Raw genomic sequence first — 9,104 nt, 5'->3', positions numbered from 1 at the left:
AGGAGAGGAGAACCACGAGGATGGCTAGTACTTAATAAACAACTTAAAAGAAAGATAAAGAAATATATGCAAAGGATAAACATGGGACTTCCTCCCAAGTAAGCTTGTTTTAAGTCTCTAGCTTGACTTTGTGTGCTTGCTAATCACAAGTATCAAAAGGCTGAGCCAATGCACCTTTGGTCCTTCTCCTACAAGAACAAGAAACCAAGTGTGCAAAGGAGCACACTACTCTCCATAGATAATAGACAGATTTTTCATCAAAAAGCTTCACTATAGATGAATCATGAAATATGAGATGCTCTTTGATGTTCAAATAATCATGAGAATCGAATACATTGGTGGGAAGATAAAATCAACTACAGGTTCAAACGATGTCTTAACAAAGTAGTCAACTTTATCTCCATCAACTGAATAATACACAATGTTCATATTCTCATGATTATTTTTGACAAGGGAGTTTCCTATCTCAAGCTAGAGCTTATCCACATCAAGTTCATCCCCTATATCAGCAAGTTTAAGAAGAGGTCTAAGTTCATTAAGAATAAAAAACTCAGATTCGAGATCAAATGAAGCACATAGATAACTCTTGTCAAAACAAGCTTCAATATGATCTCTAACAAGCTTTTCTAATCTAAACTCATCTAGCATCCAAGTTTCACATATCAGATCAAGACATTCATTTATGAGCACAAGAGAATCAAGATCATGGACATTATTCTCACCACAAGGCAAGCAAATTTCCTCAAGTTGAAGTTTTAAAGTGGAAATTTCTATACCTTCCAACTGGAGTGGTGGAATCCAATACATTACCTCTTTAAGGTCATAGGCAACATTAAACTCATACTTTGTAATATCCCTTCCTTCAAGCTCTGCTCGATCCTTAATAAGCTCCAACCGGATCCTTCGTGCTAGGGATGTCTTTGCCGACCCCGGGTACTCCTTCTGAAGCTCATATAACATCACAAGTTGTGCATGTGTGAGTATACTTGCATCAAAGTCATCTTGAATGTGATATTCAAATGTGTCTTCCTCTTCTTGTGGCTTCTCATGGTAGCTTGAAGCCATCACTGCATGAACAAAAGCTAGAACTAAAGGTTAGTAACTATACAAAAGCAAAACAAAGCAAGAAAATAAAGCTTAGTCTCAAGAAAGATTGAAATCCTAATGATAAATCTACTAGTTCCCCGGCAACGGCGCCAATTTGATAGCAGGACTTTTCAAGGGTCCTAGTCAAATGATAGTATAAACGATTGTCGAACCCACAGAGAACTAGTGATCTATAGCACCAAGAATACACAAACTTTCCTAATCTAAGCAAATAGAAAGATGATGATTGGTAACAATCTAAGATCCTAGAAATATAAACAAGGTGATCTCAAATCCAATCTAGAAACTAATGCAAGAACTCAATCAAATACTAAGGTGGACCCATGGTACAAGGGACTTGATTTGGGGCGACTAAGATCCAAACTAGAGTGGCAAGCTATCAATCAAACACTTTCCTTTTGCCTAGACACTAAGCTAAACAAGCTCTATCTCTAGATGAATGTTCTTTTGCTAAAGTAACTCAAGCATCTAATCTCTTAGGTTGATTGTTACTAAAGCAAACATGGAGAACAAGTCTAATAGCAATCTTACCTCCTTTAAAAACAAATCTCTTTGGCAAAGTAAGCTAAAAGCATTGAAGAGTTGGTTCAGGCATTTCATCGAACACCTCTCGGGCGTGAAAGCCTAGAGATCTATTTTAGTATGATCAAGACTAAAATAGCATTGAGAACCCTCAACAAGCAAAGAAAGAAGTAAAACTAAGACTAAACACCCTAGATCTTCACTAATCACCCTTAATCACCCTAGCCCATGAATCCAAAGTATGTCTACTCTCTAATCTTCATGAGAAACCTTAAATCTATGTGAGATTCAAGGTTAATCATGTGAATAAGAAAGAGAAACAAGATATAAGATGAAGATTCCAAAAATCGTTAGATTGATAAAAGATTCAAGCTTTTACAAGAGGAGGCAAAGTCTAGAGAGAAAATGAGATAAAAATAAGATTTCTAGGTCTAAATCTATTTCTAGGAGATGCCAAACTCGAACTGGTTTAACCCCACAAACTAGGGCTAAACCGGACTAAACCGGAATTTAATTAATAATCAAGTCATCTCGGCCAATCGCGGTCTCTCTTCACCCGCGATGTCAACCCGCGTACACCAACCCGGTCTTTTCTTCTTCTTTGTGTGAAAATTACGCCTGAGTAGTTCATCCCGGTGGGTTCTACCCGGTCTTGAGCTCTCACCTCTGTGAGGGATTAAACTCACACCTAGATTTTAGATCAGGTTTTAGGGTTTAGGAAAGGTTAGGGAAAGATAACGTGGGCTGAATCCCGTAATAACTTGTTGAATGAATTTCGATTGTATTGATGATTTTGATAAAAGTGTGATTACAAAAGATGATCTTTGATGATTACAAAGATAATGAGAATGTTACATAGATAAGAATGTTTTTAGAGTATCGAATAGCATATGGGTTGAATCGGATCCATTTCTTTGACTTGCTCTCTCTCCTTAAATAGTCTCAGGTCCCGCTTGATCGTTGCCAACTGGTTCCCGAGATCTTCTCCATTTATTAAGGGATCTGCAACGGCTTCCCCTTGACCGGGTCCTGCGCTTCTTCTTGTTGCGACGTGAGCTTCCTCTTCGTCGTGAGCTCCTTGGTTAGAGTCCTTAGCTTTCAGCCTCCGGCTCCAGCTTAGCTCCTTTTAGGCATCGAACTTGCGATGGGCCTGTCTCGGCCTGTTATCATCTTTTATTATTTGGTGATCAGCTACCGGGCCATATTCGGGCCCAACAGTTGTGAGAACTTGTGTAGCTACCGTTTCAGGGCAGGTACCTTCGGGTTGCTCTGTTAGCTTTCTGTCTATCTCAGCCTTAGTAGCAATGTCGATGCTTGGTTTTTCGATTCCTTCTACGGGTATGATCCGTTTTACGAGGGGGTCTGACGTGGAGGCTAAAGCAGCCAACACATCTGCTGAGGAATTCTCTCCTCGTGGGATTCTTGTTAGCTCGAATTTGTCGAACTGCCTAGTGAGGTTCTGGACGACTTCGAGATATGCCCCCATTCTTTCGTCCCTCGTTTCGTACTCTCCGTGAAACTGGCTAGCTACTAGCTGTGAATCACTATAAGCGTTTAGCTCTCGAATTCCGAGACTTAGGGCGAGTTTCAACCCTGCGATTAATGCTTCATATTCAGCTTCGTTGTTTGAGGCGCTGAATCCGAGCCTATATGACTGCTCGATGGTCTCTCCTGCTGAAGAAGTTAGCCTTAGACCGACACCGGAGCCCTGTTTTGATGAGGCTCCGTCGACATATAGGCTCCACTTTGACGATTTCATTTCGGAGTCTAATAGCTCGGATGCTAGCTCTATGATAAAGTCGGCAAGGACCTGAGCTTTCGCTGCTGCTCGAGGTCTATGCTCAATATCATATTCGCTGAGTTCTATGGCCCATTTAGCCAATCGCCCTGACTGGCTAGGGCTGTGCAATATCATTCGTAATGGTTGTGAGGTCATTACAACGATTGAATGCGATTGGAAGTAAGGTCGCAATTTTCTAGCAGCTGTGACGACTGCTAGGGCTAATTTTTCCATTGCAGGGTACCTTGTTTCGGCGTCTATCAAACTCTTGCTGGTGTAATAGACAGGCCTTTGTTCGTTTTGTTCCTCTCGTACCAGCACGCCGCTAACTGCAGCAGTCGATACAGCGAGGTACATGTATAGTGGCTCTCCTACTACAGGTTTGGATAGGATCGGAGGTTCGGAGAGGTAAGCTTTCAATTGTTTGAAGGCTTCCTCACATTTCTCGTCCCATAGGAACTTCTTATTGTTCCTTAGAAGCTTGTAGAATGGGAGACACTTATCGGTGGACTTGGATATGAATCGATTTAATGCTGCGATTCGTCCGGTCAATCTCTGTACCTCTCTGGTTGTCTTAGGTGACGGCATTTCTAGGAAGGTTGCTATCTGCTGCGGGTTGGCTTCAATGCCTCTTTCGGTTACGAGGTAGCCTAGGAATTCGCCTGAAGGTACTCCGAAGGTACATTTAGTAGGATTGAGCTTCATATCGTACTTATTAAGGATATCGAAGCATTCCCTTAAGTGGGAGATATGGTCTTCTCCAGCTGAGGATTTGACTAGCATATCGTCAATATAGACCTCCATGGTTTTTCCAAGTTGCCCAGCAAACATCTTATTTACTAGCCTCTGTTAGGTAGCTCCTGCGTTCTTTAATCCGAATGGCATAACCTTGTAACAATAGGTTCCTCGTTCGGTTATGAATGCAGTTTTCTCCTGGTCGTCAGGATCCATCATGATTTGGTTGTACCCTGAGAAGGCATCCATAAAGGATAGGATTCGGTGGCCAGCTGTTGCTTCAACCAGGCGGTCGATGTGAGGTAACGGGAAGCTGTCTTTAGGACAAGCTTTGTTCAGGTCTGTGAAGTCTACACAGATTCTCCATTTCCCGTTTTTCTTCTTTACCACTACTGGGTTAGCTAACCAGTCGGGGTAGTGTACCTCTCGAATGGACCCAGCTTTCGTAAGTCGGTCAACTTCGTCGTTAACAGCCTGAGCCTTTTCGAGGCCTAGCTTGCGACGCTTTTGTTTGATCGGTTTGAAAGTAGGGTCTACTTTTAGCTTATGGGTGGTGACGTTCGGATCTATGCCTTTCATGTCGCTGGTGGACCATGCAAAGGTTTTGACATTGCTTTTCAGAAAATCAATGAGCTCCTTTTTTGTCTCAAGAGGTAGCTCGGATCCGATGCTCACCTGTTTTTCAGGATCTGAGTCGTCGATGCAAACTTTTCCAGTGAGGTTCTTGGGGGGACCTCGAATATTTTGTTGCATCTCGCGACCCTCCTGGATCTGTAATTGCTATTGGGGGGATTTTTTGAGGATTTCGAATCCTCCCAAATAGCAGATCCTGGATATCTTCTGGCTACCGTGTACGGTAGCTATCCTTTCAGGTGTTGGGAATTTCACACATTGGTGATACGTCGAGGCTACTGCCTTCATTTTGTGAATCCAGGGTCTTCCCAGGATTGCATGGAACGGGGAAGGTCTGTCGATGACTACTAAGTTGGTCATTTTCATTATTCCGCCAGCTATGACTGGGAGCTTGATAGTCCCCAATGAGGTAGCTGTTTCTCCGGAGAAGCCTACGAGAATAGCTTTCTGGCCGATAATTTCGTAGTCGTCTATTTCCATCCCTTTTAGGGTGTTGTAGAAAATAAGGTCGACAGAGCTTCTTGTGTCTATCATGAGTTTAGGGACCTCGTATCCTGCGATGTTCAGGGTGACAATCAACGCATCATCGTGAGGTCTGTCAAGGTTTGAGAACTCGCTTTCCCAGAAAGAAATCTTAGTATTGGACTCGGGTTTGGGAGGCTTAGGTCCAGTGTTAGACACAGCCTTCCGTACGTGATCCTTAATGGAGTTGACGGAGTCTTGACATATGTCTGATCCTCCAAGGATACAGTCCACCCTCGAGTCGGGGCTCGATTGAGGGGATGGTTTGCTCAAGAGAGCTTCAACTTGTAAACTTTTTCCTTGGGGGAATTTTCCAAGAATCAACTCGACTCTTTTCTTGGGAGCTGGGGGTGGCGAATCGGTCTCCTTCTCGGGTGACCTCTCGCGCTTTGGAGAGGTGTCTCTGGGACCTCTTTTCTGATAAGGTGGTGGCTTTTTAAGGTCCACTCCCTTTATTTCTCCGGCTGCGAATTTAGCTGCCAGATGTCGTTGGAGGTCCCAACATTCCTCAGTTGAGTGCCCTTCTCTATCATGATAAGAGCAATGTTTGTTTTTATCAAAGCCTTTTGACCAGGGAGTTTTGTTTGCTGCGGCGACAGGTTTCTCTTCCTTGTCCTCTTCGATTGCGTAGGAATGTTCTCCCTGGGTTTGGTTATTTCGGGGGTTCCCCCTTTTATGAGGTCCCTTTGCCTTAGAGGATTCACCTTTCGAGTGATTCTGAGGCTTCTTGTGGAGTTTATCCAATGCGGCTGTCTCCTCCTCCAAAGTAATGTATCTGGTGGCTTTATGAAGAGCATCATCGATAGTTGGAGGAGTATTGAGTGTTAGCTCTGACCAGAATTTCGATTTATAGAACAGACCTCTCCTAAGAGCCTCGATGGCGACTAGGTCGTTAGGATTTGAGAGCTTAGTTCTTATTGCCCTGAATTTCTCGATGTAGACTCGTAGTGAGTCCCCCATTCCTTGTCTGACCTTCCAAAGGTCGGCCTCGGAGGCTTGTTTCAGGATATGGGTCGAGTACTGCTTCATGAAGGCGTTAGTTAACTGATCGAAACTATCTATCGAGGCTGGTTCGAGACCAGAGAACCACTCAAGGGCTGTTCCGACCAGGTTTTCGGCAAACGTCCTGCAGTAACCTGCTTCACACTCTTCCTGTTTAAATGGGCTTTAACGATTGCCAGTCGGAAGGCTTTAAATAGGCCTTTGGGTCAGAGGTCCCATCATACTCGGGAATTCTGATTTTTCGGGTATCTCTTATGTAGGCGCTGGCAATTCTGTCAGTGAATGGAGTTCCACGGGTTTCTTCGATCAAGCTATCGATTTCGGGAGCTGAGCTCGTAGCTTTATGGACTTGAGCTCCCAATTTTTGGAGAGCTGCATGAGTTCGTTCCATATATCTACGGATACCTTCAGGTCCTTCCATGGGGAGGACATTTGGGTCGTTATTAGGTACCCGACGGGCAGGTTCCTGACGGAATCGTGTGGGCTCATCCTCCCATGCAGCTGGTGGGCTAAATCGCTCACCAGCTCTTGGGTTATCAGAATCTATCCGATGATACCCGTCCCCATTCGGGGTTGAGCCTTTTGTTTGATAAACCGGAGCTGCTGTTCTGCCTCCAGATGGGAAGGATACTCCTGCCCCGGACCTAAAATCAGGTGGCGGAGGAGGTAGGCGAGAGCTCCGATCAGCGACCTGACTGGGTGTGGAACTGGTTGTTGCCACGTTGCTTCCCATAGCACTGGTGATAGGCGGGTTAAACACGGGAGCTGTCCCGGTATGAGGTGTCTGGAAAGCAGATCCGCGTCCTTCCGGAACAGTGCTATCAGGGGAAAAGTCTAATCGTCCTCGGGGAACGAGGGATCGGTCAATCGATCTCGGAAAGTGACCCCCGGAGCTTGACGTTGCGGTGGTTGGGTTGTTGCGTTTAGAGATCTAGTTATCTCTTCGAATCGTTGCTGACGAGCAGCTAGCTGATGCATCGTACGCTCACTTTCCTGAGCTTTGTCTACTAGTTGCATCATCATCTGACGAATCTCAGAAAGCTGAGCCTCCGTTTGATTCGGAACGGCTTGCTGTTGAGGATTCTCAGTGATTGGAAGCCCGGGGGCGGTTCCACTTGACGATCTCGGGTTAGTAGCTCCGGTTGTGGTCTGGCTCGTTCGAGTGCCAGCCGGAAGCTGTTGCCCAGATCGGTGGTCGCCACGTCGAGGCTCCGTGGTTATGAGACTGGAGCCTCCGTCGTTCGGTGAGCCATCGCTCTGAATCGGGAGGTTAAGGTCAGACGGATTTGTGGTCTGATCGGTAGGATTCATCCTCAAGTTAGAGTAAGGGATTCGATTGTTTCGTCCCCACAGACGGCGCCAATTGTGAGGGATTAAACTCACACCTAGATTTTAGATCAGGTTTTAGGGTTTAGAAAAGGTTAGGGAAAGATAACGTGGGCTGAATCCCGTAATAACTTGTTGAATGAATTTCGATTGTATTGATGATTTTGATAAAAGTGTGATTACAAAAGATGATCTTTGATGATTACAAAGATAATGAGAATGTTACAAAGATAAGAATGTTTTTAGAGTATCGAATAACATATGGGTTGAATCGGATCCCTTTCTTTGACTTGCTCTCTCAACTTAAATAGTCTCAGGTCCCGCTTGATCGTTGCAACCTGGTTCCCGAGATCTTCTCCATTTATTAAGGGATCTGCAACAGCTTCCCCTTGACCGGGTCCTGCGCTTCTTCTTGTTGCGACGTGAGCTTCCTCTTCGTCGTGAGCTCCTTGGTTAGAGTCCTTAGCTTTCAGCCTCCGGCTCCAGCTTAGCTCCTTTTAGGCATCGAACTTGCGATGGGCCTGTCTCGGCCTGTTATCATCTTTTATTATTTGGTGATCAGCTACCGGACCATATTCGGGCCCAACAACCTCCGCCTTGGATCAACTTTGTCTTCTTCTCAGCTTCACCATCTCGTCGGAATCAAGCCCACGTTAAAGTACCGGTGCTCAGCTGCTCGTCATCTCCCACGGCTCCAAGTCGGAGACTTCATCCTCTTCGTGAATCAAGCGCGAGCCCAACTCGTCTCCTCCGTTGCCGTGATGCTTCGCGAGCCTCACCACGACCAAGCTTCAGTGTTCCGTCAAAGCTCTCCACCGCATCGCATCTGTGCTCAGAGTCGCCCTAGGATCTCTTATTCAGGTCATCTCCTCGCCGTGCTGCTCTGTCGTTGTTGCCGTGCTCGTCACCGGAATAAGCTTCGCCGCCGTCGTGCTTCAGATCCGGTGAGAGAGAGAGCTCGTGTTTCTCATCAATGGAGATCTCTTCGTTTGTTGCAACTTTGGTCCCTGGACTTTGGATAACTTTCCTTTTCACCCAGAACTTCTTAAATTGCAGAAAGAACCCTCGAATTGACCCATAAACTTCTGATTGTACCAATTAAACCCCAGCGAATATTGGTAAATTGCAGCCCTGGTCCCTGAACTTCCGGATGCTTACACATCGGTCTCAAAACTATTGAACTTGCAGAAAAGTCCTAAATTGAGCCCCAAAACTTCCAATTGTGCACTCCAAATTATGTGATATGCAAATGAACAATCTAATGCAATATATACTCCTAATATGCAACTCCATGACTATAATAAGCTAAAATGTGAATCTAAAACTCAATAAAATCATGAGATATCAACTCCCCCACACTAGTCCTTTACTTGTCCTCAAGTAAACTTTCAAGAACTAAGGAGGAGAGGTTTGAAAAGAGGGATTTCATAACCAAAAGATGCTCTTCTTAGCTCTCATCCTAACAACCTTGCATAAT

The sequence above is a fragment of the Raphanus sativus genome, chromosome 7, assembly GCF_000801105.2.
Source record: "Raphanus sativus cultivar WK10039 chromosome 7, ASM80110v3, whole genome shotgun sequence".
Lineage (NCBI taxonomy): Eukaryota > Viridiplantae > Streptophyta > Magnoliopsida > Brassicales > Brassicaceae > Raphanus > Raphanus sativus.
Note: the sequence above shows the minus strand (reverse complement) of the source record.